The sequence below is a fragment of the Ctenopharyngodon idella genome, chromosome 18 (genome assembly GCF_019924925.1).
Source record: "Ctenopharyngodon idella isolate HZGC_01 chromosome 18, HZGC01, whole genome shotgun sequence".
Classification (NCBI taxonomy): Eukaryota; Metazoa; Chordata; class Actinopteri; order Cypriniformes; family Xenocyprididae; genus Ctenopharyngodon; species Ctenopharyngodon idella.
In genome coordinates, this window is record NC_067237.1 from 24,729,450 (window position 1) to 24,750,717 (window position 21,268).

General features: G+C 38.4%; 1 protein-coding gene across 4 annotated transcripts in view; it reads left to right on the forward strand.

The window, feature by feature from the left end:
* mgat4c (mgat4 family member C) overlaps positions 1-21,268 on the forward strand; it is a 123,954-nt gene that overhangs the window by 91,460 nt on the left and 11,226 nt on the right. The gene's annotated exons all lie outside the window — the stretch shown is intronic.

Sequence of the window (21,268 nt, forward strand, 5' to 3'; positions counted from 1 at the left end):
GCCTGCATTGCCAGCAAGATAATTAACACTTTCAAATGCCCAGAAAGGTAATAAAAAGATATTTAAAACAGTTCATTTGACAACAGTGGTTCAACCTTAATGTTATGAAGCGACGAGAATACTTTTTGTTCATGAAGCTTTGAAGCTTTACAAATCTTTTGTTTTGAATCAGTGGTTTGGAGCGTGTATCAAACTGCCAAAGTCATGCCCCCCAGTGGTGAACCATTGAAATTTCGAAACACTTCTCGAAGACGAAGCCTCGCTTAATGAAATCATGTGACTTTGGCAGTTTGATACATGCTCTGAACCACTGATTCGAAACAAAAGATTCGTAAAGCTTTGATGCTTCATGAAGCAGTGTTTTAAAATCACCCATCACTAGATATTGTTGAATAAAGTCGTTATTTAGTTTTTTTGGCACACAAAAAGTATTCTCGTCGCTTCATAACATTAAGATGAACGAAGGTCTTACGGACGTGGAACGACATGAGGGTGAGTAATTAATGACAGAACTTTCATTTTTGGGTGAACTAACCCTTCATACAAAAACTACCTTAACTAACTATCAGTAAGCAGTAAATTGGGAGTTTATTGAGGCAATAGTTGTAGTTAATAGTGAATATGTGTTCCCCATACTTAGTGAATATGTGTGCCCCATAATTGCTCACTGATAGTTCATGTTAGCTAATGTATTAACTAATGTTAACAAATGAGACCTTATTATAAAGCATTACCGTTTTCACCGCAAAAAAAACATAGGATTTAATCCTCTAAAAGTAATAAGACACTAAAGTTTTATGTATTCATGAATTGTGCCTTGCAGAATTCAAATTATAAACCAGACTGGTGGGTGAACAGTGTGATAATGAAGTAGCTTAGACTGCAAGCTAACCTGGCTGTTGAAGAGAGCAGCACGGTTGTACTGCTGCTCTCCTGGTTTGACCTCTTCTAGCACATTACACGGCACATAGCCTGACTGACCGCTGCGGTTCCTCAGCAGCCGCCACTGTTTATTGTTTTCCAAGACCTAGAAGAATGTGAGAGTCTAATATTAGTACAGTAAATTGCATGAGTGTGGTTGGATTTTTTTCTGTGACAAATCTATTTTTGATACTCTTCCTAATTTATTCAAGATGTTGTCTAATTTTCGCAGCGGTTGTGTCATACTGTGCCCCAATGATGCATCCTACCATTGGGATCCTAGAATTAAATCCCAGTGATACTAGGCTCAGGCCGGGCATGTCTAGAAACACGATTATCCGTGTTTCCAGATGGATTAGCCAATCGGGGGTAATCCCTCTTGATCACTTCAGTAGTTCTCATGTAAATAGAGTTCCTCAGGGTTGGAGGCTGTTCTGAGGGAAACGGCAGACATCTGAAAGTGACAGGTTGAAAGAACGCCTTCCTACATGCTTGACTTCAGCTCCCTGGATAGTTGTGGGTATTGTGCATTTGCAAGGGTTTACTTGTGTTCCAATAATGTGGAATTGCAGAGTCTCATTTTATGCACTATAAAGTAGACAGAACTAGATTTTATGTATTTTTATCTTATCGTATGTTATGTTCAATGTAGTTTCCCTCAGGTTTCCCACAAACTTTTGATGTTTTTGTTTTTTATCATTTATGTTCAAACATCGGCCTACAGAATCTTCTAGACCTGAGCTCTGCATGAGCTGTAGTCGTGTTTTCTTTCCTTCTACCTCCCACACGCTGTACCTCAGACCTGTTCTGCCCTGTTCCCCATCCTCCTCCACCCCCTCACAGAGGGTCATCCGTACCTCCAGCACCTCACCCTGCTGCACAGAGAGCTCGTTGGCATTGCGTGCCACGAAGTGATAACGGATCCTGACATGTTGGAGGTCGCTGTTAGACCTGTGCGGTAGAAATAGCAACACAGCATAATATTTGGAAGCTCATAGGTGAGGCAACAGCTGACTGCAGTTACGTAATTAACACTTGACAGATTTAGTATTTTTAGCCTTAGATTTGTTAATGTGGTCTCTGCACCTCCTCAAGAGCTGACTTTTGCTTTTGCAGTTGTTGTATATACTTAAAAGTCAACATGAAGCCCTGTTTGCCATCCATTCTACTTCTGTAATATGGAGTGTTTCAAAGCGAAACTGGATATTCAATATAAAAAAAAGCATGAATTTTATCCATTTGCAATAGATTGGATAAAAAGTAGGTATTTTATGCCAGTATGGAGCCATGTTTGTGCTAGTTTGTTAAAGCAATGTGTAAATAGCTCTTTGACTGTTGATTAACATTGGTTACACTTTAATTTGATGGTCACTTTTAAACATTCTGTTGACTATAAGTAATGTTGTAACCTACATGTCAATTAACTCTCAATATTGAAGTATTGGTTGAGTATTAGTAGACTGTAAGGGGTAGGGTTAGTAGAATAAGTTGACATGTACTTGTGAAATTAGAATGTCTAATGGGGACCATCACAATAAAGTCTTAGCAGATATTAAGCAGACAGTCTACTAATACTCTACTGATACTCTAATGAGAGTTAGTTGACATGTAGGTGCAACATTACTTATAGTCAACCAAATATCTAAAGGGGAAAAATCAAAATAAAGTGTTACCACTTTATCTAATAGCCCGCACAACCTGTCAGTGATAACCCAGCAAACATTTGGACGTTTAATGACTGTTGAAAGACGTCCTTCCGACACGTCTCGTCATGGTTGAAAAATAGTTCCAAAATGAAATTTGATCTGATGTCTTGACTTAGACGTTATCTTATGAATTAATTAATTAATTAATTATTATATATTGAACTACACATAGCTAAAAGTCAAAGTAACAATTATACATGTAACCCTAGAGAATTGTAGACATGTACAAACATAACTGAATGCATTTTTAGGAAATGTTATGTGATACATATTTTTACCGATTTATGCCGTCCTACCGTGACTATTTTTGGCCAGGGACACGATGTTGCCGGCGGACTAATGTTTGCTGGGAACGTAGTCGTTTAAAGGGAAGAGTTATTTCATTTTAAATTTATTTGGAAAACCATGAAGCAATGAATCGTTAAAAATAAGGCAATGCAAAAAGAAAGTAAACGGGGTCAATTTGGATTTCATGTTGACTTTTAAGGAAATCCAGCAGACCAAACAACTTTGTCTAGAGGCCAGTCAATGAACAAACAACTCATTATAACTAACAAGCCAGCATAACAAGCGACTTTGTTTTTTTTTCTTTAAATCTGTTAGAAATAAAGCAAACTTTTTGTTTTAATGATATGTTGACAAATTCTAACGCTTCTATTAAAGTTGCAAAATCATCAGAAAGCAATGTCTATGTGGACAGAACATACATCATTATAAACACCTCTCAACAGGGTCCATTTTACTGTAAAAAGTATTATTTCTTAACTTATAAATCTACTTTATGACAAAAACAAGCTATAAAACACACATGATTAACACATACATGCAGAACCGGTCTATTATAATGGACAACTTACGACTCAAGCATCCTTTCAGAAGAGCCTGCGGTTGCTTTGCTGCAAGCGTGCCGTGAGCCGCTGTACCTTTCGCCAAGGTGGAAAGTAACTTGACGTGCTGCAGCCTGCACATGCGGTGTAGCTCATGCATATTTCAGTGGGCCTGCACAGAGCATGGAGAACTTTAAACTGAACGTACTGGTCCCCATGCATCATTAATGTGCTGGCCTACCTCTCTCCTCCTCGTCCAGTGGTAGAGCGTTGAGGATAACCGCAGTGGCCCAGTGTCCACCCTGTGCCAAGACCTTCTTTCTTGAAGCCCATAAATAAATAAACATGCTGAACGCTGGAAACTGGCACTCCACTACACAACAGGCAGATTTGTTTTCGCCTGCAATCGCAGTTTGTTTTACACGCTCCAGATAACTGACCATATATTTTAACAGTCTCATAATTGTAGCCATTCAGCATGTCACTCTTAATAAATTGCCTCAGTAAAAATGTAATTATCAACTTTATATATTTATATACTTACTTATTAAAGGGTGAAAAATCATAATCCATGGCGGTTTAGATGAAACATCACAGTTTGCATACTTAAAAATGGCTATTGAAGTTTTATCCATTCTAGTGAACACAATCTGAGGGTTAATATGACAATGAAATATACATAGAAATATTCAGGGTCAATACATGTTGTCAGCATGACAGTATTTGTGGCATAATGTTGGTTACCACAAAAAAATAAACAACTAAACTGTCATATGGTTTAAAGCTGTTTAAATGACTGGTTTTATTGACTTGAAATGTGACAGTTGACAGTCTAGGAAAGGCACTAACAGTACATCGAGCATTTCTGTAGCACAGAACAGTTCACATCTTAGCCTGAAGAAACAGTAACCTTTTCTGCAATCCTTAGTTGTCGACCCAGTCTGTGACCTGTAATAGTATAATAACGTTGGAAGATGTTATCAGCCCAGAGCCGGTCGTGGGAGGACCCTGTTTTCACCTACAATTGGATAACACAAACATGATGACACCATGCTTCTAGAACATATACTGATGTTTCTATTGGTGATGTGTTTGGTTTATTCTGCAGGCTCAGTGTAATCCTTTGCCAAAAGCGTCTACTCCCACAAATCCATGTTCATCTTGCTGTACACCATTGCCTGAATGCCAAACATGTGAATCCATTTTCACATTTAAAATGCAATGCATTTATATCTTTATTTACACTTGTTTTTGTTTTCCTGAATGCATATCTCATCTGTTTGACAGTGTTAATCATGTGTTGTTGCTAGCAATTTGTCCCATTTTGTGTGAGTTTTAGCATGTGCAGTACTTTTCTAGAGGGTTTATTTCAGATAAATAAGGGATTGGTTATATTCCAGTAAACAAAATCTGTTTACTTTTGCTTTTATGTCATCAAACAAATGAACAATGGTGTTTACCACCTTTGCTAAACTGTCTTTCTTGTACAACATACGCAGTTATTAAAATGGCATCTAATTAGAGGCATTGAGCAGGCGTTTTACATAAGATTAATTGCATTTTTGAGAGCACTTTTTCTTCATTATTATTCTGCCGTGCAAATGGATTCACTGCAACTGTAATGCATATTCATTTTCAGGAAGCTTGGAAATTGTGGGAAATTAGCCAAAGGTGGATTTGGGCTGCTGTGAGGGTACAAGCAGAATGTTTAATACAGGAGCTCTGCTTCTGCTCCCTGAAGTCTGGGCCTCCTTAACTTCAATCTTGAACTATGGTGGGCTTTGCCTCAGGACAGAACCAGTGCAGGTTGTTATTCTGGGATATGTAAAGGGGACATATCTTCAAAGAATATTTCCTTGCTCTTATGAAGAGTTAAGAGTTAGAATAGCATGCGTTCACAGGGTCTTTCTTTGTCCATCAATCAATTAGTGAACAACCTACGATTTCCAAAATGCTCTTTAAGCATATTTAATAAAATAAGTTAAAAATATTCTAAAGCACAGTATAACAAACTTGTAAGACATTTAAAAAAAGAACTCTAATCAAAATTGGAGAACACTTTCGGATACCTCCAAGTTATTGGTGTTAATCTGGGACATGATGCTAATTTCCTTAATTATCTGACAAACCCTATTTAACTGGCAGCATTCCTGTTAGGACAACTTTCCAATTCTCTTTGCAAGATGGCGAGATGCTTTAAGGTGATTGAAACCCTGCGACAGTAGGTTGTCCAGATGAAGGCCAAAAGATTGCCATTGCAAGAGAAGTTGGTCATTCCAAATCTGATTTCTATATCACAACTTTAGAATGACATTAATTTATTCAAGTCCCCCAAAAAGACTGGACATCCACACAAGACAAATGCACAAGAGGACAGGATAATTTAGAGACTCTCAATGGGAAATTGGTTCAACACTGTAGCTGGAATTGCTCGCCAGTTCAGCGCCGAACAGGGTAAGGATCTGTCTCTGCATACAGTGTCTCACCGTTTAAGAGAATTCAGACTGAAAGCTCACTTTGCAGTGACCAAGCCTCTCATCAGCAGAAAGAATAAAAAGGCTAGGCTAACTTTCGCTGAGGAGCACGCTGTGTGGACAAAGGAGAACTAGTCCAAAGTTCACTTTAGTGATGAGAGCAAGTTTAATTTAATTTTGTCCGATGGGAAACATTATGCTCGGCATCAAACTGGGGAAAGACTGAACCCAAAGTGCGCAAAGAATTCTGTGAAAGGTGGATGAGGAGGTGTCATCATTTGGCGATGGTTTCTGCAGCAGGAGTTGGGCCTCCTAAACATCTTCACGGCAGGGTGAATGCAAATGTTAATCAGAACCTCCGGCAACATGCGGTTCCTTCCTTGTGAGCATCTCCCAATCAGCCTGCAATTTTAATGCAAGACTATGCCCCTTGTCACACTGCAAAATGGGTGAAGCAGTTCTTTGAAGCTAAGAACATTGAAATAGCCAGTCCAGAGTCCTTATCTAAATCCGATTGAAAATCTCTGCAAAATCCTTGGCGACAAAGTTACAGCTAAGAAACCCACTACAGTTGCTGAAATGTGGAAGAGACTGGAAGAAAGTGGACCAAGATTAAAGCAGAGCAATGTGAGAAACATCTAGGTTATGTATGTAACCCCGGTTCCCTTTCGAGGGAACTCCACACTGCATCGAATGATGCTATGGGGACGTGTCCCACGGAACACAGTATCTGAGACATGTATGAAACTAAGCCACTGGCCAGTGCAGTGCAATGACATCACAAGGTCCACCCAAGCATATAAAGAGGGCGCCTGTAAACACGTCATCAGGTTCGTATTGTCTGAAGGAAGACGCGCAGGCAAGCCACAAAGCATGGTAACCTGACGCAGCGTCTCGTTCCCCCTCAGGGAACCGGGGTTACATCTGCCACCTCCTGTGGAGAGGCACCTAATAATGTCCAGTTAGCAACCAACCTCAGCTTGTTCTTTTGTTCTTGTACTTTTTTTTCCTTTTTTTTCAGCGAGTGGCGGAAAGTTCAGAGGTTGAGACAGGGGCATCAAGGAGGATGGTCTTGTCACACTCTTAGCTGGCCACCTGCTTGGTGGCACGGAGGGCTAGATCTGTGGCCATACGCAGCTCTGCCACCACTTCGGGGGATAATCCCTTGCCCTGATCCAGGTCTTTCAATAGGTCTGGCCGATAGGCTTGCAATACAGCCATCGTATGTAAAGCATCTGTCCTTCCACTGCATATGCTCTGCCAACTAGCCTCAATGTCGTTTGACATGCCACCGATGGCAAAATTGAAGCCTTTAATAATGAGGATGTCCCCGGGGAGATATAGCTTGCTAAATTTCCTTCAAGCTGAGGCATCCTCCCAGACCCCTGCTCACACAGCCTCTCTACATTTGAATAACTCAAGGCCATATTCGCCACCCAAGCAGAATATGGGTGTCTCCACAAGACTGCCACCTCAGTGTGCAGATCCGAGAGAAAAGGAAGGCTCATCGGAGCTGGACACTTATGACCTTGTAGGTATCATCAGGGTTGAACGTGCGTGGTCCGCTCCAAGGCAAATCACACAGAGCTTGTGTTCATTGCCAGGCATTATAAAACGTGGGCATGGAGGAACACTGTTTGAATTGCCCTTTACTTGCCATTATTTTCTTTATCTTTTTCCCCTTTTTTCTTATATCTCTATTTAACACACTACTTCTAGTTCTTTCTCTCACACGGCACACACAAAAACGGCTTCCTGAAGACAAAGAAGGTGATGACGTGTTTACAGGCACCTTGTGACGTCATCGCACTGCGTCGGCGAATAGCATTGGCAGAATCCAAAATCACCCCCTATACCCTCATTCACTATTCCCTACATTAGTTCACTTGAAGGAGTGACTGAAAACAAGTGAGTGAATTTGGACACTGAGTGCACCGGAAAGGCTGCCACTTTTGCATAGTTTGTGCTTGCTATTTAATAATCATTTGAAACTTAGCAAACTGGCAGCTCCAGTAGTAAGATGAAAGGATTTATCTTGAATTCTGTCATGGAAATTGTGTATAAACCTTACAAACAATTTAATAATCAATTAAAAATTAATTCATACTGTATTTGTAAAATGAATAAATGGAAGGATGGATTATTCAGCTGCAGGCGCCATCTTCTGGAGAGACACGGGAAATCATTAGGCACGACTCTCACAGAGCATTATGGGTCTTCTCTAACCATTAAGCGTACATCAGTTGTAAACTCGTTATTGCAGTGCATTGTGGGATTGAATGAGTGCACTCGATAATGACCACTAAGGTTTCAGACACCACTAAAAATGGCTGTTACCTCAAAAAAGGTGCCCTATTTAAGGGTATAGGGGGCGATTTCTGACACAAGGTTAGTTTCACACATGCCTCAGACACCGGGTTCCACGGGACGCGTCCCCATAGTGTCATTCGACGCAGCGTGGAGTTACCTCGAAAGGGAACTAGTGATGTTCTGCGGCCACCGATGTGCTGAAGTCATTCAAAGCAAGGGCCTCTACACTTCCTGCTAATTTTTGACAACTATAACCCTTAAAAATTTTAGCTGAAATCTTCTTTCGTGCTACAATGATTACTGTTCTTTAATTTTGATCATTGTGTCTTCCACAAAATGAAGGTTTTTTTGCAAACTAATAATGAACAGTTATATTTTTAAGCAATGTTAAAAAAAAAACTATTTATACTGTATTTTATACTGCATACAAATAAACAAATGTATTGCTCATTGTTAGTTAATGCAACTAATGGGCTTTATTCTAAAGCGTTACCATATATATATATAATAAAAATAATATAAAATATCCTGCTTAATTCTAATAATCATGGTTGAAAATGGTCACATAAAACCAAACTACCTCAGAAACCTTGACTAACATTGAAAGTGAATGAAAATAAAATGCTACAAGAGTCAAGACTATGGCAGCTTAAAGGCTATGAACATATACAAAAGGACAGTGAAATGGGAGCTACAGAGGAAGAATCATAATGAAAAGAGTGAATGTGTATTGTGTGCATAAGAGTGTCTACATACAACAAGCAGTTCCAATTCCTTTCTGTTATCATCAATAATGAAAGAACCTTTGGTTTTACAGCTATCTGATTCAATATTCTGTTGTGCTCACAATAGAACAGGCCATTGTTCTTCTATTCCATCATGTGGAAGAGCAGTTCTGAAAGGCTGGAAGACTATGCACCAAAATTGATTCTTAGAGCAACCGAGGAACATGTGCTGCCTGTGCTAAACATCAGAAAACTGCCAAGCGTGAGCTCTTCCTGTGGTTTGAAACTCTGCTGAAAGTTTACCTTTGTTAGGTAAGAAAAAAAGTTTGGCATTTTATTTTACCTCAGGCTTGCTGGGAAACTTCAAAGCCGACAGAGAGACTGCAAGCCAAAAGAAGAAGAAGCAGCAGCAGCAGGTTTATTCTGAAATGTTTATTTATTCTTTTCTTTTTTATTTTCAAGAAACTTGCAATGTGTTACAATTCACCAGAGAATCACTGACAATACATCCATTTCAACCTCTCCGCAATATATGCATATCAAACATTGATTGATCAATTTCAATCATTAGGATGAGCAAATTTAAAGCCAAAATTGTAAGGTTCAATTTGTGTTTTACTTACTTTTCTGGTTAGATAGTTCCCTGCAAATGCACAAGCCATCCTGAAGTTTTGTTACATTTATTTTAGCCTTCCCCTGCAGAAAAAAAAAATAAAAAATCTAGTTAAAAAATAGCTGCCGTATTGTTTTGGACTATTTATGCTGCTGTCGAAAAGTTGTTTTAAGACTAGACTAGCGATTAATGATGGTATTGTCTTGTATTGATCGTGACTTTTTGTGTAAGGTTGTGATGTGACAGCGTTCATTTTAAAAGTGTGATTGGGGAATTTAACTGTAAATGGCTGAACTATTGTGTGGAAGTCAGAAAGTTATTCCACGCAGCTACAAGCATAAATGTCAGTGAACAGAGTTGTGCTCGTTAATTAAGGACTGATTGCGTTACAAATGGCTTAGAGCCTCATTTGACTCCATATGAACATCTCCCTAAGCTGAAGGCGATAAGACTTATATTTCTACAGCAGTGGGAAAAAATTTATATTGCAGTTTGTTTCCCCCCAATCTTCCTAGTTAGTTTCGCTAAAAGGCACAAATCAAGTTTGTAAGTCATTCTGTATCATTTCTAATTTCCTCATATTTCCATCACTCACACAATTAAAATGAAATTAAATGAAAACCATCAATGTTGGTAATTTAAATAAGTAATAGAGAAAAATGTTATGTAAATAGTGAAAAGTAATGGATTAGTATGAATAATTATGTTAGGTCATATTTCAGATACATATTATTGGAGAATGAATACTAAATGAATTCCCACTGTGATGTGAAGATGTTTTTCTTACCAGTTCAGCAGCTGAAAAAGCTTCCCGATCTAATAAGAACTTTACCTATCCATTTGTGTCCAGATTTATGTTAATTTAATTCTAATTAGTCACTTTATGCTAATGACTCCAGCCTTCATAGATTTTACCTGCAAGCAACATAACACATAATGGTAGTTATGCAATACAGTAAAAACACAGCTCTTTTATACGGTTAAACTATGGAGCATTCACACAGCAGCAGAATATGATTGTGTGTCCTTTATTGATTTATGCTTACAATCACACACAGTTATTTACAAGAATTCTGCATTCTAAAACGATTCTGATTGGTCAAATACAGGACCCAGTAGTCTGATATTTCCAAATATTCACCGTTGAATCAAACTGACAGTTCTGATAGCATACATATACATCTCAGTCATTGATTTTATTGAAATCACCTCAGAGAACATCACTATTAATATTACTGTAATATTGCTGTATTCATCTTTTGCTAGGCTGATTGTTTTGTATGTTGTAATGGACTTTTTTTTTTATACTGGGCGATTTTTTTCACATACTGTACAGGTAGTGCAGCCATTATAAATTGTCCACATATTTATTTATATGGTAACCCCGCTCCATGTCTGGGGTCAATACTCACCTGCCTGTGTTTATCCTGTTGTCAGTTCAGTAAACTTACCATTGTTGCAGTACTGTGCTATATCCTGACAGTGTCAGGGTTTATTTTACAATAACTGTTTATTAACTGTACATTATTAATGTTACAGTTCCATTTGATGTTTCCACAGTTTCCAGATTAATGGTCATATTTTTTACCCTGATGTTTATTACATCTGTAAATGTCAGAAACACATTTTATTTTTGTTTTCTTCACATTAATGTTTTTTGTATGAGAACGTTGGCTGGTTACACATGGCACATGATTGCTTTTGACATTTTTTGGGAGTTTGTAAATTAAAAATTTCAAGAGGGTCAACTTAGACCTTCCTTTTTGCAAATCAGCAGAACAGCGTGAGCAGAAACAGCATTGTTGATCCCCTTTAGAGTATTTCTCTTGACTTTGATGCACAGTATATATTGTAATAGATAAACAATGAACTGTCCATCATTTCAGAGAGAGAGACAGAGAGGAAGAAACAGTCTCTGTTTCGAATGCATTGGATTTTCTTCCTCACAAAAATGTGCTGAGAGGAGATAGTGCTTTCTCATGTTATCTGCTACTGGACGCACACCCCACAGCCATTTTCCCATTTCTCACTTGTGACCCAGCGGTCACCTTGGCTTTTTACAGAGCTTTTAGGAAAGAGTGCTGTCCCACCACTCCTCTCTCATAAATGGAGAGGGAGGGAAGTTTTGCACAATGGTATGGCTTTCACAGTCATTCTCCCCATAGAGCCAATGTATCAAGCAACTTGTGATGTCAAGATGTATCTGCCTGGAAAAAAAAAAGCAGAAAAGTAAGTATGTAGGTTTAAATGATAACTTATGTTGGATTTTTTTATTATTTACCATGACCAAAATCATGGTTGTTTTCTGAAGAAGCAAAGGAGGCAATGGCTCCTCGAAAGAATTTGTTGAGAAAAAATTAACAGTACAGAAAGTTTTCATCATTATTTTATTCACTTTTTTTATAAATATGAAATCATAGAGCATAGAATACATTCATGTGAGAAATCAGCCTGAATGGATGAAAAAAGTAGAAATGGATTAATGTCACAACTTTTGTTCATATCTGAATTTAACTAAACTTGAAATAATGATATACAAAGTTCTGTCATGAAACTCTAGATGACGCAGGCTAATAGTTCCTTAAAGGATTAGTTCACTTTCAAATGAAAATTACCCCAAGCTTTACTCACCCTCAAGCCATCCTAGGTGTATATGACTTTCTTCTTTCTGATGAACACAATCGTAGAAATACTAATAAATATCCTGACGCATCTGAGCGTTATAATGGCACTATGCGTTACCAAACAAGTATGAGCTGAAGAAAGTGTCTCCATCCACATCCAAACATCATAAACACTCCACACGGGTTAATAAAGGCCTTCTGAAGCGAAGCGATGCGTTTGTGTAAAAAAAAAAAAAATCCATATTTAACAAGTTATGAAGTAAAATACTGTATCTAGCTTCCGCCAGACCGCCTTCCGTATTTAAATTACGGAAAAAACGGAACTGGTGTCGCGTCACTTCAGTAAGTTGAATAGGGAAGGCGTAGGACGTACAGCGTAAGCTTTTTGAAGAATATGGAAGCCGGTCAGCTCATACTCGTTTGGTAACGCACACTGCCATTATAAAGCTCGGATGGATCAGGATATTTATTAATATTTCTACGATTGTGTTCGTCAGAAACAAGAAAGTCATATACACCTAGGATGGCTTGAGGGTGAGTAAAGCTTGGGCTAATTTTCATTTGAAAGTGAACTAATCCTTTAATTCAATTCTGCTTGCAATCACATCATTCTCTATAGGGCGTAGCTGATTGGTTTCTTCTGTATCAGTAGCCAGTGAGCTCGCTGCTCAACCTTCAAATACTTGGTCAGCATTTGCGTAGCAGTGCAGCGTGCTTTCAGAAACCCTCCACCTTCCCCAGCTCCACCTGTATAAACATATCAACCAAGAACAAACATATCAACATTGTCATATCCATTACCAGGCCAAACACTCAGAGAGTTGTCATGACAGAACCATAATCGAGCTGGTTTTTACCGAGCACTCAGCAAAATTAAAGGCTCATCTCCATGTCTGCAACCTGTGATGCTTATTCAGGATTTGTTGTCTAATGGTCCAAAAAAAAGGTGAGCTAAACATCAAACGGAATTGGAACATGAATTTATACTGGACTAAAAACTCCAATTCACAGATGGGACTTCTTATTTCAGAAGTCCAAATGGCACTACCACACACATTCTGTTTTTAGTGGCCAGGATATTTTATATTTAAGGGAAAGGAGAAGCCGTGCAGTTTTGTTGGAGTGTGCTTGAGGAAAATGGAAGCGAATCGAGAAAGACAAGGAAGAAAGTGGAAGCTGGTGAAAGAAAATGATAATATTGAACAAAAGAATAAGAAAGATTGTACTGTGTATTTGTGCTTTTTATAGTGGTAACGGTGAAGTCATATCGCTGAGGTCCATCTCCAGAGCTCCCCTTTGAGGTTTGGGTTGGTGCTATAATCTGGGTCAAAGTGCTAACTGCTAAGAGGCACCTGTGAGAGGCTCGCTCGCACATGAATCATTTCTCATGCCTCTCTTCCTCATTACACTCTCTGCTGATAGAATTTCAAAGGCCTCCGTGTCTTCGACTGACCTTAAAGGTAAAATTCTGCCTTACGGCAATGACAGAGCCTCGCTCAACAGGCTAACCTTGTAAGATGCACCACATAACTAAAGGCACAGGGAGGTAGAGATTTGAGTAAGCATTAGTCACTCGTATTAAGCAAGAAGCCATACTGTGATTTTAAAAATGTGTGAATGTCAAACAGCATAGACCAGAACGGTTCGCACATATTGCAAGGTCAGTGGCTCAGTTCCAAAATTTACTGCATTTTAAGGCATCACAGTTATGCTCTCAATGCAAAAGCTGCTCCACAAGCATAATTATGCTGCCTTTTCCACCTTGTTTTTCAACACGGAAGTAAGCTGTGAATGTGTATTTTTGATTCATTAGTCACACAATATTAAAATAATATTGTAACAAATTCCAGTTTGAAATGTCAAGAATAACGGACTGTTTTTGCACAGCTAAAATAACTGAAAGTGGCTTACACCAGAAGCCTTGCACATTCAAGTTAAAAATGCCCTTGTACGCTCTTACGTTAAAAATATGGCCCAAAATCTGAGGTAGAATCACATGTATTTTCTGCAGATAAGGCAATTCCATAATACATTGTGCCAAGCTTAGTGGAAAAAAAAAATCCATTCAGAATTATGGACAATATGAGACAAATGTGAACATGTATCGTACTTTTTTAGGATTTGTTCACTTTAAAATGAAAATTACCCCAAGCTTTAATGCCTTCCATATTCAACTTACGAAGAAAGTGTGAAACTCTTGCAGTTCAAACGCTACGTCCTATGCCGTCCATATTCAAATGACGAAAAAAGTGTAACTGATGCAACGGCAGTTACACTTTTTTCATAATTTGAGTATGGAAGGCGGTCTGGCGGAAGCTAAATATTTTACTTTATAACTTGTTAAATATAGATATTTTTCTTACACAAATGCATCGCTTCGCTTCAGAAGGCCTTTATTAACCCCCCGGAGCCGTGTGGAGTATGTTTATGATGGATGGATGTGGATGGAGGCACTTTCTTGAGATTCATACTCGTTGATCCCGCTCACTGCCATTATAAAGCTTGGATGCGTCAGGATATTTAATATAACTCCAATTGTGTTTATCAGAAAGAAGAAAGTCATATACTAGGATGGCTTGAGGGTGAGTAAAGCTTGGGGTAATTTTCATTTTAAAGTGAACTAATCCTTTAATGACTTTTTATACTTGCATAGGTTTGAAGTCATTAATAGAACTTTAACATTAACTAGAAAGTGATTGATGCATTGATTCATTTTATTTCTATTCTTTGAGAGCCAAAAAGCTTGTAATGTAATGCAATGGAAAGGGAATAATGAATCATGCAATCTCTCCCTTTTGCTCAGTAATGCAATTCTATTCTATTCTAGCATGTTTGGCTCCCTTATTGTTACAATCACGGAAACTGGCATGTGTAAGCCATTATAGAATATGCTTTGTATTCAGCATCAATCCAGCTCTACACACAGCTTCCAACCTGAAGCTAAGCCACCTGTACAGCTGGTGCCTGCTGCAGTCTGGACTGCGCCCAAATCCAAGCGGGGCGCTGGATTTATTCATACATCAAAACATAGAGACATTCGGCAGATCCTCACAGTAAAGCACCACCATGGCTTCTGTGCAGGAGAGTCACTAAAAATAGGCTGCCACCAAGACTTGGGACGAGGATATAAACAAATATCTTCTTTTATCTCACAGAAAGGTTTAAGTATGAAACTTCATGCAACGCTGAGAGATGTCACGTGGTTTAGAGGAAAGTTTGAGACCCAGATGTGAGGAAAGAGATCCTTCTTTGTGTTGTCATCAGGTTCTAGACAACAAGTGTCCCCACTGAGTTTGTGAATTGTCACAGCATTGTAACAGAAACAGAAATCCTACCTTAGCTTTCCTAGTTTTCTGTGAGGGAACAAACTAGAATTATTTTAACTAGGTGAAAACTATGACTTGATACTTCTTGTCTACCAGAAAGAAAAGGGGGAAATGTGCATGTGTGTGGCTCTCAGAGTGTGTTTTTTGTCTGACAGTGTCAGCAATAGTTGAACAATGTTTTTCATGTGCTTTAGTGAAGATTCTGAAGTTACAAGCTTGCAGCCTCTCCAGTGAACCATCTTATTATGCCTTAAGAATGCGTTGATGAGCAAAACCAATGTCAAGGAGGTGCCGTTTCAGCAGCCTGTATAAAACACTGGCATACGCAGAGGCACAACCTTAAGAGATTTACCAGCAGTCAGATACTGAGAAACAAAGATGTGCTGTGTTAGTGCTACATAATAAAAGCATGCTGACATACTGCTAAATAAGATGGGATTTTTTTCTATTTCAGCCATTTAGGTTTAGTCTATTTTATTTTTTTAAGTTATAAAGTTATTTTTTAACAAATTAGTTGGTAGCACTTTATTTTACACTGTAAAAAAAATAGTTGAGCTAACTTAAAATAATAAGGCAAATTATCGCATTCAACTTTTTAGGTTAACTCAACTAATCCACTCCAGTTAAAATCAACTTAAATGCTTAAGTTCATCTAATGAGTACCAGGTAATCTTAAAACTTAAAACTTCTTTTCAAGACAACTAAAACAAACAAGTTGAGCCAACTTGAAAAAAATGGCAACCTATCGCACTCAACTTTTTAAGTTAACTCAACTACATCAGTTAACATCTACAAGTTAACTCAACTACACAGTCTCTGCTCCTTATCTTCATCCAGACGGCGTGAAGAATGTGACGGCAGCGTAGGCAAACCCAGCATTGCGATGTTCATCACGCCGCCAAATAATATCCAGTACGTCCATAAAAATGTATTTTGAATTTGTTGTGAGTAGATTAAAACAATGGCCAGTAACATGCATACTGTAAGTCTGTCTGAGTCTGGTATAACCATACTTATTAGCAAATAATCAGAGTAATGAAAATTGCATGTAAATTGGAGTGAAGAGTTCTGCTCGTGTCATGTAAACATCTTACTGAGATTAAGACCTTACTCTAATTATGAGAAATAATCGCATTATTGGTGCACATGTAAACGTAGTGATTGGTAAAATCAGTTTGCTTTGTAAATGAAAAAAAAATCAGATATTCAGATATTTAGTCAACTTTTGAAGGTCGGCTCAGTGGGTAGCACTGTCGCCAACAGCGAGAAGTCCTTGCTCACAGGTTTGAGTCCCGGCTGAGCCAGAAGTCTTTTCTGTGTGGAGTTTGCATGTCTCTGCGTGGGTTTCCTCCGGGTGCTCCGGTTTCCCCCACAATCCAAAAACATGCAGTATAGGTGAATCGGAGACCCTATAATTGTTCATAGGTGTAAATGCGTGTCTGAGTCCCAAGCCATGGGTTGGGAAAAGACCTGGCAACCTACCAAGGAAAAATCATTGCCAAGAAAATTCATGGACAGTCTCTCGCGTAAGGCAAGAGATGGCCATAGAATCACCAAGAGTCGGATCTGATTAAAATGGTTAATGAGAGAGAAGTTAATTTTGAATAGGCAGAAAATCTCATCACAGCCTTCACACATTCCACTACTTTTTGGGGTTTTTCTATAAAACTGTTGGCATTATTAAACTTTTTATATACATAATTGTCACAGGCTGGTGGATATATTAAACGCACGATGATGGAGATATATTTATATATATTACATTTCAGATAAACCTGTTCTAAACAGCACATTAGAAGAAAACAAACTATCATTTGTCACTTTATATGTAGTTCCAAACGTAGGTTCGGGAGGAGCCTAAACATTCAGTCCTGTCAATCATCATTACGAGCGTATATAAGTAGCAGTCACTGCGTCATCCCAGCGACAATTCTTCCAGCATCCCTCCTCCTCCCCATCTCCTCCTCTATTTCTCTTATTCTCCCTCTATGCAGTACTGTTACAGGGGGGGTTTAACTCGGAGCTCGAGCCGAGCCTCGGGTTCGAGCCTCCTTCGAGGACAGCAAGCCAAGTTTGTTTTACCATTAACCATTCAGACTGAATGGGCAGGCGAACTTGTGAAATGTTGGTCAGATGGTCTTAATACACAGTTCATAGCCAGAATCAACTTTATTAAGCAAACTACTTTTGCCTTTTTACTCTGATTAACCATGTGAGATTAATTTGACCTGCAATTTTACCATGTTGTGTGAACGTGTATGGTGTGTATGGTCAGTCAATAAATTATAATTTATTCAGTTCTTCACACATCTCGGCACTGTAATAATTTACAGAATAAATTTAGATCAGTTTGCAAATTTTCATTATCAAAATACAATTTTGGGCTTGTACTACTACACTATGCTCTGGATTTATTTGTACATTTATTTAGTTATCTTTATTTTAATTTTAGTAATTTGTGGTCAGAAGGTGTTAACAGTGAACTGTAGAGAATCATAATTATAGCTTTTAATTGCACTCCATTTGTTCATTAATCAATGCTTTCATATAAGCATAGTCAATTGCATTAGTCATAAATCATAACCTTTTATTTTCTACCATCACAAACATGATGAACCAGGCTTTTTTTTTTCTTTTCTCATGCGTTTTGTGGATTGCACATTTTCACTTTATTATTTTATTTTATTTTATTTTTATTTTATTTTATTTTATACAATCCTAACGGCAAATTTAAATCAACAAGGCTGCAATGCACAAATTGATTAACACAAAGAAATTCATTTAATTAACAAAAGTTCATTCACAGAGCTGAGGCCCACAGTGTTCATCTAGAGGCAGTGTTTCTTATCATCTGAAGCCGGTACTCTTTTTCTGCTTTTCAGCCCTTTTGTTGAGGAGAAAAATCTATTTAAGTGGCTGAAGCTCTGACACAAAGCAAGAGCAGAAAGCTGTAGAATCTGCTGGCTTAATTGATTATTTGCGCAGAGCTGTATATCAGCGAGGTGCAGCATACCCTTGGGAAATAATGTAAAACAGATAACAAGATCAAATGTGGAAGAATTGCTTTCTACTGCCAGCTTTATTAATCTGTTTCTCTCTTAGTCAAAATGGCTTTTTTTCCCTCTCCGCTATGCAGGTTTTCGCATTAAGGCAAGGTACGCCTCTGCGTCCCAAGTAGCATAAAAGCTACAGCTGACGGAGGTTTTATGAAGCTGTTTTGATTTCAAAGAATATGGGTGGCTTACGATTTCAACATTAGCTTAGCATTCGAGCTGTGTGTGGCAGAGAACTTGAAAGGGTGGCTTGCTTTTTTAAGAATTAGAATTGGTATTATTCAGTGACGATGCTTTAGAGACTTAAAAACTGGGCTGTAAGGAAATTTGACGACTCACATGTGTTTGTATTTTGGCCTTAAAGGATCTGGCTTTTAGAAAATACACAAGACTTGCTTGCTTACTTCAGTAAATCTTTGATTGCAGATTTACACCAGTGAAACAGCCACAATACCCTCATGTATGGTCTTGTAGGTTCACCCTTTATAGTCGAGATGCTGGGAGTGTTTGTATTAAATCCAAATCAAACCGAGTGTTCTCTAATTCCACATTCTCTCATAGTGCATTTACATAATAAAAATTGCATAGCAGTCTCCCAATCTACTAGACATCCTTCCTCAAACATCTCTCTAAGCCATTTCCAACTCTGTAAACTGATTTGTTTTTCTTATTCATGGGGTCTTGCGGCACATCAGACATGACTGTAATTGCCTTCTTCTCACCAGGGAGCTTCTTGTTTCTCATTCTGAAGTTTATTCTCTATTTCATGTCACCAAGACAGAGAGAGAGACGGCACCCTGGGAGAAATGACACTCCCTCCGTCACCAAGAGGAGAGTGAAAAGATAAGAACGTTAGATAAATATCTGCAAATGCGCAGCTCAAAATGATGCTAGCACAATGTCCTCGCTTTGAAATGAATGGGTGTTTATGAGTATACTTCCTATGAGAGAGGCAGTTCGCATTAGCGTACGCAAAGTAATGCACAAACAAGCTGATGTTAGACAGAGAGACCATCTGGATTTTCTGTGTTTTTATGAAATCAACTCTTTGGATTACTTCTCTCGTTCTCTAATTGAGCCGTTTCGTTTAGTACGGCAGTAACGCTCTAAATGCCCAGTTTATATTGACTGCTAAAAAGGCTGCTCGCCCCAGGAGGTGATGATCTACAGAGCGACAGGAAGTGGGAATGAACCTCAGGTTATTTACGTCAGCACTCCCTCAAATGAGACCTCTGCAAAAGCAAGATCCCTGGCAGCTCTACACGGCTCTGCCGTCTGCCTGTAATTTCAGCTCTTCCAGAATCAGACCCTGTCAGGTGTAATTACGCAACATATGAAGGTACCAGGCTGGTTGTTTTCCCTTTTACAAACTAAATCTGTGGCTTTAGTCTGGGAAGAAATGCGGTCATTATTAAATCTTTGTTTTTCTACCATTTTTGAGGAGTTTTAGGTTTCAAAGCTCAGAATTGATCTTGTGTGTATGTCAACAAGCGCCACTCTCTGCATCCATGAAAGGAGGAGGGATAATGCCAGCTCAGCTTAATACATTTCTAATGGATGTTTTATTTTCAGCCTGAGGGTGCGTCTGAAGTGTTTGGACACTTGGAGATTTGAGGGGGTGGAAGAATACCTGGCAAATGCAGCCTGTTTGCAACAAGATATTTGAAAACATTTATAATGCCATTTTAACTTTCTCTCTGCTTCATTCTTTCTTTTTATATGAGCTAGTTTTTCTATTCTTCCGAGGCTCTAAATGGTAGTGCAAGTTATGCTACTGAAAATCAAAGGAAAAAAATTCACCCAAAAATTAAACGATTCTGTTATCATTAAAGGGTTAGTTCACCCAAAAATGAAAATTCTGTCATTAATTACTCACCCTCATGTCGTTCCACACCCGTAAGACATTCATTCATCTTCTGAGATATTTTTGATGAAATCTGAGAGGTATATAACTCCTCCATAGACAGCAATTTAACCACCACTTTCAATGTCCAGAAAGGTACTAAAGACATCGTTAAAACAGTCAATGTGATTGCAGTTGTTTAACCTTAATTTTATGAAGCGACAAATACTTTTTTGTGTACAAAAACAAAACAAATATAACTTTATTCAACAATTTCCTTTCTGGACCTTGAAAGTGGTGGTTAAATGGCTGTCTATGGACGAGTCATATACCCGGATTTCATCAAAAATATCTTAAAGGGTTAGTTATTAATTACTCACCGTCATGTCGTTCCAAACCTGTAAGACCTTCTTTCATCTTCGGAACACAAATTAAGATATTTTTGATGAAATCCGATGGCTCAGTGAGGCCTCCATTGCCAGCAAGACAGTTAACACTTTCAATGCCCAGAAAGCTAATAAAAATGTATTTAAAACAGTTCATGTGACTACAGTGGTTCAACCTTAATGTTATGAAGCGATGAGAATACTTTTTGTGTGCCAAAAAAAACAAAATAACGACATTATTCAACAATATCTAGTGATGGGTGATTTCAAAACACTGCTTCATGAAGCTTTGAAGCTTTACGAATCTTTTGTTTCAAATCAGTGGTTCGGAGCGTGTATCAAACTGCCAAAGTCACGCACCCTAGTGGTGAACCACTGAAATTTGAAACACTTATCACGTAACGAAGCTTTGTTTACTGAAATCACGTGACTTTCACGCTCTGAACCACTGATTCAAAAC